Below are 13,205 nucleotides of genomic sequence, written 5' to 3' on the forward strand. Positions count from 1 at the left end.
ATGTTGCTGATACTGTCCATGATGATTCCCCATGTTGATGACTTGGTTCATCATCTCGCGATGTTGTTGCTGACTCTGTTCATAAAGGCGGCACATTTGTGAAAGTGCCGATTCACTGCCTTGTTGGCTTGACTGTCCCTGAGTGAACTCATTGTTGGGTTGAGTATCATGAATTTCCTCTGGTGGAGTTGGCATGGAACGTGTCCAAGGACGAGACATTTTTCACTCTGGGAAAAGTATTTTTGTAAAACTCTTAAGAAAAGCGGAAAGAGTCGCAAAAATAAAACCATAAATGCATAAAGCTGGCAGATATTATTAAATACCCAAGCTTACTTAAGAAAAACAAATCGACTTGCGCACGGAGAAGGACTGCTCATTACATATCTTACACGCGGGCGGTAATTATACAGTACATCACTCAGGATATGCGTACATAATCCTGACATGTTATTAAGGCTAGTGCACTTCTCCAGATCCTACATGATGCGCAAACAGGCTACTTCTCACAGCCTATGCACATATCTTACAAAGTGGTACAATACACGGCAGCTAAGCGTACTTAGGCAGAGATGTTGACGATCTCCCTTGCCCTGCCGAGGGCGAGGCGTAGCGAGGTTGGGGACTCGACTTCCTCCTCGCTAATGGGCTCCATACGTGTAGTGTTGCGCAGAGCGGGCGGAGCGGTTGCCAGGGGCGGAGCAACACGTACAGGAGTGGGCGCGAAGGTTGGTGTAGTGCGCGCTGGAGTGGGTGCAATGACTTGGTTAAATTCTTCGGTAGAAGGCAGGCGACGAGTAGGCGTAAAAGATGCTGATGACGAGACAAAAGTCGGTGGCGGAGCGATGGGTAGGAGCTCCCTCCTGTTGGCAGCACAGCCATGGACTGAGTCCATGCGGGTAGCTACGAAGTCGTCCACCAGGTTGTCGAAGGCTGCCTCCAGGGCCCGGAGATACTCAATGAGCATCTCAAAAGCCTCGTCTCGTTCTCCTCTGGGGCAGGAGTATGCGTAGTGACAGGTGTAAGGCACATGGCACGGAAGATAACGGTAACGACGAGTCTTCATCACGGGAAGGACATCCCTGAGACGAGCTATCGCCTCGCGGGCTGCCATCTGCATAGCATGCCTCTCCGTAGGCATGGCTCTTCCCACGAACCGGAAGCGGCGTAACTCACCACGCCCTCCCCTGAACTGCACCGCGGCCTGGTGCATGGTCAGACTGTCGTTGACTCGGTGCTGGTAGAGTGTGAAGACTGGGCGCACGGATGGCCCCATCGCGACCTGAACGATGGAAGAAAGAAGCTTGACGAACCCATCGGGCACGTTGGCGAAGGTCTGAGACTCGCAGCTGACGTCGGCCATCTACAAAAGTAGGCAAAATTCTGCAGGGTCAGATCATAAATTTATGCTGACTGACAGAAAATGACTACAATTGCAAAAGCATAAAATAGCCCTGTCATGCTAATAACTAATTAGCGATCGCACCTAGTGGCTTCCTACAGTCAGCCTGGCTCTGGTACCAAGCTTGTCACGGCCGGTTTTCCAATAAAAATATTTATTGATAAACCAGTCTTTTGAGTCCAGTATGAGAGAAATCCTCCTCACTGGTAGACAATTTCTTGATACAATAAGCCAGTAGCATAAAATATATTACAGGGTTGAACTGCGGTCGCTCAACCAAATTATTACAAGCACGCCAATAATCATACATAATGGCGGACAGGACACAGTGGTGTGGAGACATACTACTGACTCATGGATAGGTTGGTGGTGGAAAAGCACAGCGGGAAGGGAAATACAAGACTCTAAGAATATCATTTCATCGAACGTCGAGGTGAGGCTCGATAAATTTATTTGGTAGCGGAAGCGGATATAAAACAGTGGCCAAATCCAGGGTCGCACGAGACTGACTGGGACTCCTCTAAGTGTCGGACTCGCTATCGAACTCTTCATCCATGAGATCGCCTTCGTCAGCATCTGGCCAAATCAACAAGCCAGTGAGTACTTTGAAAGTACTCGCAAGACAGTTCGGACGTAAGATATAACAAATGCGTGCATGGATGCAACATGATTAATTCCTTAATGCACAATAAATAAAATTGGCATAACGGGTAAGTAAAAAGGGAAACGGCGGTAGTCCGCCTGAAATTCCACAGAACATAAATAAGGACCGATCGGGTGTCTGAAGCGACGCCTCGAAAGGTGAACAAATAAAAATAAGGAAATGATGCCACAGTCGGGCATCTTAGCGACACCACATAAAGGGCTTTAAAAGAAATGCCACGGTCGGATGTCTGAGCGACATCGCAGAAAGGGCTTTAAAAGAAATGCCACAGTCGGACGTCTGAGCGACATCGCAGAAAGGGCTTTAAAAGAAATGCCACAGTCGGACGTCTGAGCGACATCGCAGAAAGGGCTTTAAAAGAAATGCCACAGTCGGACGTCTGAGCGACATCGCAGAAAGGGCTTTAAAAGAAATGCCACAGTCGGACGTCTGAGCGACATCGCAGAAAGGGCTTTAAAAGAAATGCCACAGTCGGACGTCTGAGCGACATCGCAGAAAGGGCTTTAAAAGAAATGCCACAGTCGGACGTCTGAGCGACATCGCAGAAAGGGCTTTAAAAGAAATGCCACAGTCGGACGTCTGAGCGACATCGCAGAAAGGGCTTTAAATTCACCAGTAAACAATACTCATAATAAACATTCAATCCATGAGAATAAACGGGTTAGTCCATCCACAGGGATAATCATTCAATCGGACTTAGCACTCATGCGATTCACCGGAGTCTCTGTCATCAAAGCTGACAATTGATTAGGATAAGATGGAACGAAACTTGACATGGAAGAGATGATTTGGAGGAATATATGACTCTGCAGAGTTTGTACAAAATTTTTCCCACAGTCAACGGATTTCCGTAGTCACGAAGGACTAGTTCCGTTTATGGTATTTCGGAAGAAAACACAGCTAACCGGTACACACCCATCCTACCTCTCGATGCTAGGAATCACCCTAGTCATCGTCCAAGAAAAACTTTTGAGACGGGGAGATCACAATCTCGAATAGCATGGGATCAAATTTATATACGCGCGCTCTAAGGGGTGCCCCCCTCTCGGTCCCAACCGGAAACACCCATGCCCCCTGACCGGATGACTGGCTTTAATCCAGGGCCATGGAACCATCATCACGGCCTCTCCTCTTTGGTGTGTACCATGAAAGTGGTTTGCAACTTACTAAACCATATTCCTTGCGGAAAACATGTGGTAGTACAAGGAAGGAAATGATAGGTACTGGACCGATATGGTTTGACACTGAAGTCACATAGTCTGGCGTAAGACTGGCATGCTACAACACTGCCATCGTACCCATCCTCATGCCAACACATGGCCATTCATATTCACATTCATCCACGTATGGATCATTGAACTCACTCACCTTATTATCACATAAAATAACGTTCATCGGTATGCTTACCAACATGCCATGAAACTAACTAAATGCAAAACATGCCGAGACACTCATCATATCAAAAGTTCAAACATGCTTGCCTGGTTCAGAGTAGTCGGAGCCTAGCTCGGTGAAGTTCGCGGCTCCGTCACCTCCTTCGGTATCTACGGTTTAAAGAAAATATATGCGCTAACGTAAATACCAAGGAGAGCACAGAAGGTAAACCAAATATTTTTCAAATAAATCTGATAAAAAACTAGACAAAATTTTAAAGAGAACAGAAAAAGAATCAATCAAAAATACTTTTCTGATTAAAAGTTATAAGGGTTTTTGTCCAGGGACTTATCTGTAATGAAACAGAAGATTTCCAGGGGCTAGTTTATAAAAACAGAAAACGCTTCGGTAGCGACTACGCCAGCCCGAAGAGAAAACGCATTTGGCAGTAGGCGTTTTCAGATAACGCTTCGTTTAGAAAGGACAGAGAGGCTGACAGCGGGTCCCACTTGTCATGTTTAAATTTTCAAATGGGAGGGACGAGGCTCGTCGGCGCCCGAGAGCTGCTGTGGTCGCCGGCGGCGATCCACGGCGAGGCATGGGGATCAGAGGTTACCAATGTGCTCACCGTGTCCTTCCGCAACGGTGGGTGGTGGTGTTGGTCGCCGGTGAGCACCACGTCGACGGCGGTCTCAACTCCGGCGGACGGTGGTTCGGGCGTGGATGGAGCTCGTCGGAGAGGGCTGCAAAGATTAAATTGAGGTGGGGGTTAGACTACTGGGTGCAAGAGAGGGCTACGGACGAGGTTTGGGCGCCGGAGGTGGCCTCACCGAAGTGAATCGAGCTGGAGGCCGAGGCGGATCGGGGCGGCCGGAGCTGGGGAAGGAGACCTCCTCGAGGTCCCCCTAGTGGCCTGGCGGGGCTTTGGTGAGGAGTGGTGATGCTGCGTGCACGAGGGTGAGCTCGGGGCCCTTTTTATAGGCGGCCCGAGGCGGTTGCCGTGAACGGAGATTTCCGGCGAGCGATTACGGTGGCGCAGTGCTCGGTCGGGGTGGTTAGGGAGTCGAGCGTCATCACGGAGGTTCAATGGGTCCGTTTTAGTGCTAAACTGGCCGGGGTTTGGGTGTTTGGGTCGAGCTCGACGGAACGGGGTGGCGCGGGCCCGTCGGCGGCAGAGAGCGCGCTCCGTGCGTGCTGCGCCACGGCGACGGTGCCGCATGCGTGCGCTGGCACGGAGAAGGCCACGCGGAGCCACCAGAGGATTTGGGCGGTGCCGAACGGCGTTGCGCCGCCGTTCTCCTCCCTGTCGGCCGTTACGGGGAGCCGGCCGCCGCAAGACACGCCGGCGCAGGCGGGCCAGGGCGCCACCGACGCCAGGGTCGCGCCAAGTGCGCGTGTGAAGCTTCGGACAAGCAAGCGAGGCCGCGAGCAACGTGCCAAGTGCACTGTGGCCGCGTGACTGAAACTGTCGAAACTGAAAACTGAATTTAACTGAATTTCTGAAAGTGTAAGGAAAACAGTGCATGCAAGGTGTTCGACAGAATGATCCAGGAATGTAGGGATTTTTCCTTGAGCTGATTTTTGGTGGAGTGGCTTCTCATTGCTCAAATAGGCTGCCTGAATTTTGGTGGAATTTTTGGAGGAGTGTAGATATGAATTTCACCAAATTTGGCAAATCTGGTCCAAACTTGCAGAGACTGAATTTTGAAAATTTTGAAAAGAGGAGGAGTGGATCAAGATGGTTCTGGGTTATGGATGCTAAGGACAAACCGGGAGAATTGGTTTGAGGTCAAAACTCAAATGCAATAGGGCACTTGCTTTGAAAATCTCTCAGGCTCCAAATAATTTTCAGAATTGAATTGAGGGGAAAAATAATTAGAATAAAAATCCAAAACCAGTTTGGATTAGAAGGGACGGAGAATTTAGGTTGATCACAAGTTGTAGGGGAGGTTTTGGAGGGGTTTTACCACATGGGCAAAAATGCCAAGTCATGGTGGTTCCAAGATATGAAAATCCCAAATTTTCATAGAGCTTCACTAAAAAAAATCTCTCCTCAAAACCACAAAGTTTTTGATAAAAACCAAATAAAAATTTTGGAGTGTCACATTACTAAACCGTACCCTACCTGCGGGAGGGACAAGTGGTAGTACAAAAACAAGTATGGGGTTTACTGGAACAAGACTCGATCTACGGTTGACTCAGGAGGTTTATAAATTCCCTGCATTATATGTGTAACCAATGTATATTCCAACAAAAACACCACTCATTATACCTCACCATGCCATACCGGACATAACCATCCAGACAGAGACCGGAGACAAGCCCACGCCTACCCAAGGCAGAGGCTTTCTCGGATTTCTTTCCGGCATGCATGCAAGGCATACGAGGACGATTACCATCACAAGTATATATGTTTCCAACTGCAAGCAAATCTCCCACATGCATTCATGCAAATGATCGCGTCACCACATAAATAACGAGTTCTTCGTATTAAGGTGGTGTTATAATCGTGTCAACCAACACACAAAATATTATGCCGGGGTTCAGAATGCTTGCCTTCAAGTTGTGGAGGGGTGAGGTGCACTCCAAAACTTTTGAAAGTTTTCTTCTTCTCCAAAAATCCTATTTTCAAAATATTCAAATTAACACATAGTTTCAAAACAGTGCAAAAAAGTTGTCTGAAATTTTTTCAAATAAATCATAAAATAAACTAGACTAAATTTGAGAGAGGTAGGAAAAAGAATCAACTCATTTGGAGTTTTATTTAAAAAGATATAGCCAGTCAAAGTTTAGTAAATTTTCTGTTTAAAAACAATTTAAATAAAAGAAACAGAAAAGAAGAAGAAAAAAACGGTTCGAGGGGAAGGCGTACTCTGCGCTTTACGCCTCCACTTAAAACACGTGGTGGCGGGGCTGGTCACTGACAGTGGGTCCCTTGGGCCCACTGGTCAGGTTTGACCAGTCGCCCGTGTCTTCTCCCTCCTCTGCCCGAGCGGGGCGGGGTTCCGGCGATTGCCGCCGATGAACGGCGGCTCCCCACGGGGATCCAAGGGCAGGGATGGCTCCACCAGGCCGGGGCGGTCCTCCCGGTGGTTGTTGGGTCGGCAGGGGTGAAGGGAGTCGCCGGCGGCGAGCTCTGCAACGGAGGTGGCCTCGGGCACAATTGGGGATTTGGGCAGTGGTGGCTCCCGACCGTGTTTGAAAGGCTGGGCAGCTCCGCAGGGTTGAGGGGAGGACGATGGTGGCGTTGGACGGGCAGGGGAGGCCCTGGTTGCGACGAACAGCGCTGGGGCATGGCGGCGGCCGAACCGGCCGGAGTCGTAGAAGACGGCTTCCCCCCGATGATTGCTGGCTATGGGGGTGCTATGGGAGTGGCCTAAGGCTGCCTGAGTGGCTGGACGAGCCCGGGGCTTCCTTTTATAGCACAATGAGGTCGGTTCTGCGGCGGTGGATAAGGATGCCGGCGACCACCGTTCTGTAGCTTGCAGGGCATCGTGGCGGCGACGGGCGCTTGCGGACAAGCTGTGGATGAGCTCGGACTGCTCCACGAGCGAGCTGGCGCGTTGGTGTGGCTCGGGCGGTGCCGACCAGTGCAGAGGTTGTCGGGCGACAGTGGCAACTAGCTTCTGGCTTGCCAGAGTCGTGGCGAGGGGCTGTGGCACTTGTGAGGGGTACAGGTCGAGGCTTGGCCCTATGCTGCGAGCGGCAGATGGTTAGGATAAGCTCGAGGAACAGACCAGGGGTGCAGCGGCTCGGGCGCGGCACGTGCAAAACACGCGCTCTGGGCGTGCCCAGAGCACGCGCATCAGGTGCTCGGCGAAATGCCAGCGTGTGCTAGAGGATTAGGATGGGGCTGGGGATTAGCAGGCCTGGTTTAGGGTCGTCTAGGAGCTTAGTGGACATGCTAGTTTGTCCAGAGGTGCAAGGTCACAGAGCAAAACAAAAATCATGCCAAAACTGTCCATGCACACAAAGTGTTCGACAGAATGCTAAGTGTATTTAGGCAACTCTTGGGGTGGCCAGAATCTCCATATTTGGGTCTCTTTAGATGATAGAGAGGGTGGTAATGTTAGTTGGCCAAATCTAGAAACTTGTTAGTGCAAGTTTTGCAAATCTTCAGTTTTGGACAGCAAGAAAAAGGCATGATTGCAAGCACTCAAGATCCTCCAATGGGTCCACTCTCCTGGACTTAAGGGTTTTGTAGGATGGGCTATAAGTAGGAAAAAGAAACATAGCTAAAAGGGCAAGTTAAAATATGGTTGCTGTACAAATCACCATGCTGGACAAGAATGAAAAAGAGGTTGATTCACTCAATTTTTTCAAAGGACATCACTGGGTTTTTGCAAAAAGTTGAATAATACACTCCTATTAACATCCCATAATTTTGGTAGAAGTTTTAAAGAGATATTTACATAGGTTGTAGTGCAAAAGTGAAATTTGACCAGATTTAAAAAACTTGGTGTAGAACTCAAAATGTCCAATGAATGAAGTGTATTTTTGCATAAAAGTGATTTAAAAGCATCACATGACATCCCCAAATTTTGGTTGGAATTTTAAATAAATTTATCAAAGGGTTGCAGTGCAAATGGAACCCTAAAACTTATAAAAACCCAATTTAGAGAAATAAAGCTCAGGGAAAAATAATTATATAGATAATCCCACTGATAAAAGAATTGTTTTATTTGAGAGTGGAAATAAGTCCAATAATGACTGAAAAGTTTTCACTTGGGGTAAAAACTCCATAATAAAGAAAGAATGGTTCTGAAATCAAAACGAAATCCAGAAAATAAAAGTTTAAGTTCCCTGGCAAAATTTTAATTAATAAAACAAGGTTATCATTTTTGGGGTGTTACAGTATATCTGCTGCCAGGTTGTTATCCCGGGCTATATGGTGAAATTCTAGCCCCTCGAACCGAGCTGACATTTTTAGGACGGCGTTGCGATAGGCTGCCATTTTCGGATCCTTGGCATCGAAGTCTCCATTTATTTGGGATATCGCAAGGTTCGAATTCCCGCGCACCTCTAGGCGTTGAATGCCCATGGAGACTGCCATCCGGAGGCCATGTAGAAGGGCCTGGTATTCGACTACATTGTTGGAGTCCGTATACATTATCTGGAGTACGTATTGAACTGTATCTCCGGTTGGGGACGTTAGAACGACGCCAGCCCCCAGACCAGCCAACATTTTGGAGCCGTCGAAGTGCATGATCCAGTTGGAATATGCGCCGTACTCTTTAGGGAGTACGGCTTCAGTCCATTCGGCGACGAAGTCAGCCAAAACTTGTGACTTAATAGCTTGACGTGGCTTATAGGTTATGTCGAACGGGAGGAGCTCAATGGCCCATTTGGCAATCCAGCCTGTCGCGTCGCGGTTGTTTATAATGTCGTTAAGAGGTACTTCGGAGGCTACTATTATCGAACACTCTTGAAAGTAGTGTCGCAGCTTCCGGGATGCCATAAACACCGCGTATGCTATCTTTTGATAATGCGGGTACCGTGACTTGCATGGAGTTAGGACAGCGGACACGTAGTAAACTAGTTTTTGAAGGGGGAACTTGTGTCCGTCCGTTTCTCGTTCGACAACGAGTACCGTGCTTACAACTTGATGAGTTGCCGCGATATATAATAGCATTGGTTCGCCCATATTGGGCGTGACCAGGACCGGGTTTGTTGCCAATATGGCTTTTATTTCTTCGAGTCCGGCCGTGGCAGCATCCGTCCACTCGAAGTGTTCGGTGCGTCGGAGGAGGCGATAAAGGGGTAATGCCTTTTCTCCCAAATGGGAGATAAAGCGGCTTAGAGCCGCCACACATCCAGTCAATTTTTGTATTTGTTTGAGGTCCTTTGGGATATCCAATTGTGACAGAGCTCGGATCTTGGCTGGGTTTGCTTCAATTCCTCTGCCGGATACAATGAAGCACAGGAGCTTTCCGGCTGGTACGCTGAAAACGCATTTTTCCGGGTTGAGCTTGATGTCATATGTTCGGAGATTATCGAATGTGAGCCTCAAGTTGTCTACTAGAGTTTCGACATGCTTGGTTTTAACGACCACATCGTGTACGTATGCCTCCACTGTTTTGTCGATCTGGTTTGCCAGACATGTCTGAATCATGCGCTGATATGTTGCGCCGACGTTTTTGAGCCCGAAGGGCATTGTGTTGAAGCAGAATGGGCCGTATGGGGTGATGAATGCTGTTGCGGCTTGGTCGGGCTCTGCCATCTTAATTTGGTGGTAGCCGGAGTATGCGTCGAGGAAGCACAATGAATCGTGTCCTGCGGTAGCGTCGATAATTTGATCGATGCGGGGGAGGGGGAAGGGATCCTTTGGGCAAGCCTTGTTAAGGTCCTTGAAATCAACGCATAGGCGCCAGGATTTGTCCTTCTTTGGTACCATCACCAGGTTTGCTAGCTAGTCCGGATGTTTTATATCTCTGATGAATCCGGCCTCCAATAGTTTGGCTAGATCCTCTCCCATGGCATGTCTCTTGGGTTCGAAGAAACGCCAAAGAGCTTGTTTCACTGGCTTGAATCCTTTTAGGATGTTTAGGCTGTGCTCGGCCAGCCGCCGTGGGATTCCTGGCATGTCTGAAGGGTTCCAGGCAAAAATGTCCCAATTTTCGCGTAGGAATTCTCGTAGTGCGGCGTCTACATCAGGGTTTAATTGTGCCCCGATGGAGGCCGTTTTTTTAGGGTCCGTTGGATGGACATGGAATTTGACTATTTCGTCCGCCGGTTTAAAGGAGGTGGACTTGGATCTCTTGTCGAGTATCACATCGTCCCTATTCACCATGGAGCGCAGCGCAGTGAGTTCCTTGGCCGCTAGGGCTTCGGATAGTTCCTCAAGGGCCAGTGCGTCTGTCTTGTTTTCAGCGCGGAGTGCTATGTCCAGGTCACTAGCAAGAGTGATGATTCCGTTGGGCCCGGGCATTTTGAGCTTCATGTACCCGTAATGGCGTATAGCTTGAAAAATTGCGAATGCCTCTCGCCCTAATAGAGCGTGATATCCGCTGCTGAACGGGGCCACTTGGAACGTGACCTCCTCGGACCTGTAATTATCTGGCGTGCCGAGCACCACATCCAGTGTGATTTTTCCAGTACTGGATGCTTCCCGGCTGGGGATTATTCCTCTAAAGGTTGTGCTGCTTCGCTCAATGCGGCTCTAGTCTATTTCCATTTTTCGGAGGGTTTCCTTGTAAATGAGGTTCAATCCGCTGCCACCGTCCATGAGTACCTTGGTAAGGCGAAAGCCGTCCACTATTGGACTGAGGACCAATGCGGCTGGTGCTCGGGCTGTTCGGAATTTAGGTTCGTCACTGGCATTAAAGGTAATAGCCGTGTCACTCCATGGGTTTATTGTTGCTACTTGGTAGACTTCGGCAAGGCTACGGAGTGTTCGTTTCCGCATATTATTTGATGCGAAAGTCTGGAAGACTGTTAATACCGTACTGGTATCCCTGGGCTGGTGCTCTGGAGTTAGTAGCTCTTCGCCACTTTTGGCCACCTGCCGTAGTATCCAACATGCTCTAAGGCTATGAGTTGGAGTGGCGCCCTCTGTACTATGAATTTCGCAGGGTCCATTGAGCCATCCCTCTAGTACGGTTCCATGCCCTATAGAGGGTTTTTGCTTTTTGGTATTTAACCCAGTTGCCTGGCGATGATGCACCCTTTTATTTCGGACTGGGGTTGTATTCAGGGCCGGATTGTCCCAAAAATTGATTTCGGTTTTCCAGGCGCTTTCCATCGCACAGTACTTTCGTACTATGGACGCCAAGTCAGCGAAGCGTGTAATTTCACGATGACTTACAGCGTTGAGGATTCCCTTGTCCATGCAATTATTGCAGAAGAATGAAATTGTGTCCTCCTCACGACAATCCTTTATCCTGTTCATGACCAGGAGGAATCTGTCCCAATAATGGTGTACTGTTTCTGCGGGCTCTTGCCGGATTTGGGATAGATCGCTTATGTTTGGGTGGGCGGGTGGAATTAAATTCGGAACCCCATCCAATCTAAGACTCAGGAGCCAAGAAGTTGCCGAACTTGGAAGCTTGGGATCTTGGATGTTGTCCAATGAATCTAGCCCGCTGCCTGACTTTAGGTTCAGGGCTTGAGTGACGTCCTCCCCTCCGCGAGAATCCGGCATGGAGGGATCGGGAATCCAGACATAGCTAGTCCTTAAAATAGAGGAAGGGTCGCCGTATTATTCCTCAACCACGGCAACATGGTGGGTAACCTAGGGAGAGTTGATCTCTCTCAGATCGGGTTTAGACCCAATCTAATCGTAGTCTGTAGCGACTCCCAAAGCGGCAATGGGATCCAAGAGCTCGTTTAAGGAAGAGAGCTCCATCGGATCTAACTGCTCGGCGAGTTCTGAGCTAATGTGAAGATTGCTTTCGATGACCCGAGAAGTCATCGTCGGCGCGGCGGTCAGACAGGCGGTCATAAGGAAACCGCCTAGCCGGAGAGTTTGGCCGATAGCCAAATCTCCTTTAGCAACAGTGCCATCTTTAAATACGGGATGAGGCATCCTTCCTGATGGCGACGGCACAGAGGAACTCTCAATGAAAGCACCAATGTCGGTGTCAAAACCGGCGGATCTCGGGTAGGGGGTCCCGAACTGTGCGTCTAGGCGGATGCTAACAGGAGACAAGGGACACGATGTTTTTACCCAGGTTCAGGCCCTCTCGATGGAGGTAAAACCCTACTCCTGCTTGATTGATATTATATTGATGATATGGGTAGTAAAAGAGTAGATCTACCACGAGATCAGAGAGGCTAAACCCTAGAAGCTAGCCTATGGTATGATTGTTGTTCGTCCTACGGACTAAAACCCTCCGTTTTATATAGGCACCGAAGAGGGTTAGGGTTACACAGAGTCGGTTACAATGGTAGGAGATCTACATATCCATATCACCAAGCTTGCCTTCCATGCCAAGGAAAGTCCCATCCGAACACGGGACGAAGTCTTCAATCTTGTATCTTCATAGTCCAGGAGTCCGGCCAAAGGTGATAGTTCGGCTATCCGGACATCCCCTAATCCGGGACTCCCTCAATGACCAAGACTCATCTCCGGGCAATATCCAATAGCGGAATCTGGATGCTCATATTGGCTCCTACATATTCTACGAAGATCTTTATCGGTCAAACCGCATAACAACATACGTTGTTCCCTTTGTCATCATTATGTTACTTGCCCGAGATTCGATCGTTGGTATCTCAATACCTAGTTCAATCTCGTTACCGGCAAGTCTCTTTACTCGTTACGTAATGCATCATCCCGTAACTAACTCATTAGCTACATTGCTTGGAAGGCTTATAGTGATGTGCATTACCGAGAGGGCCCAGAGATACCTCTTCGACAATCGGAGTGACAAATCCTAATCTCAAAACACGTGAACTCAACAAGTACCTTTGGAGACACCTGTAGAGCACCTTTATAATCACCTAGTTACGTTGTGACATTTGGTAGCACACAAAGTGTTCCTCCGGTAAGCGGGAGTTACATAATCTCATAGTCATAGGAACATGTATAAGTCATGAAGAAAGCAATAGCAACATAGTAAACGATCAAGTGCTAAGTTAACGGAATGGGTTAAGTCAATCACATCATTCTCCTAATGATGTGATCCCGTTAATCAAATGACAACTCATGTCTATGGTTAGGAAACTTAACCATCTTTGATTCATGAGCTAGTCAAGTAGAGGCATACTGTGACACTATGTTTGTCTATGTATTCACACATGTATTATGTTTCCGGGTAATACAATTCT

Source organism: Triticum aestivum, chromosome 5B (genome assembly GCF_018294505.1).
Source record: "Triticum aestivum cultivar Chinese Spring chromosome 5B, IWGSC CS RefSeq v2.1, whole genome shotgun sequence".
NCBI lineage: Eukaryota > Viridiplantae > Streptophyta > Magnoliopsida > Poales > Poaceae > Triticum > Triticum aestivum.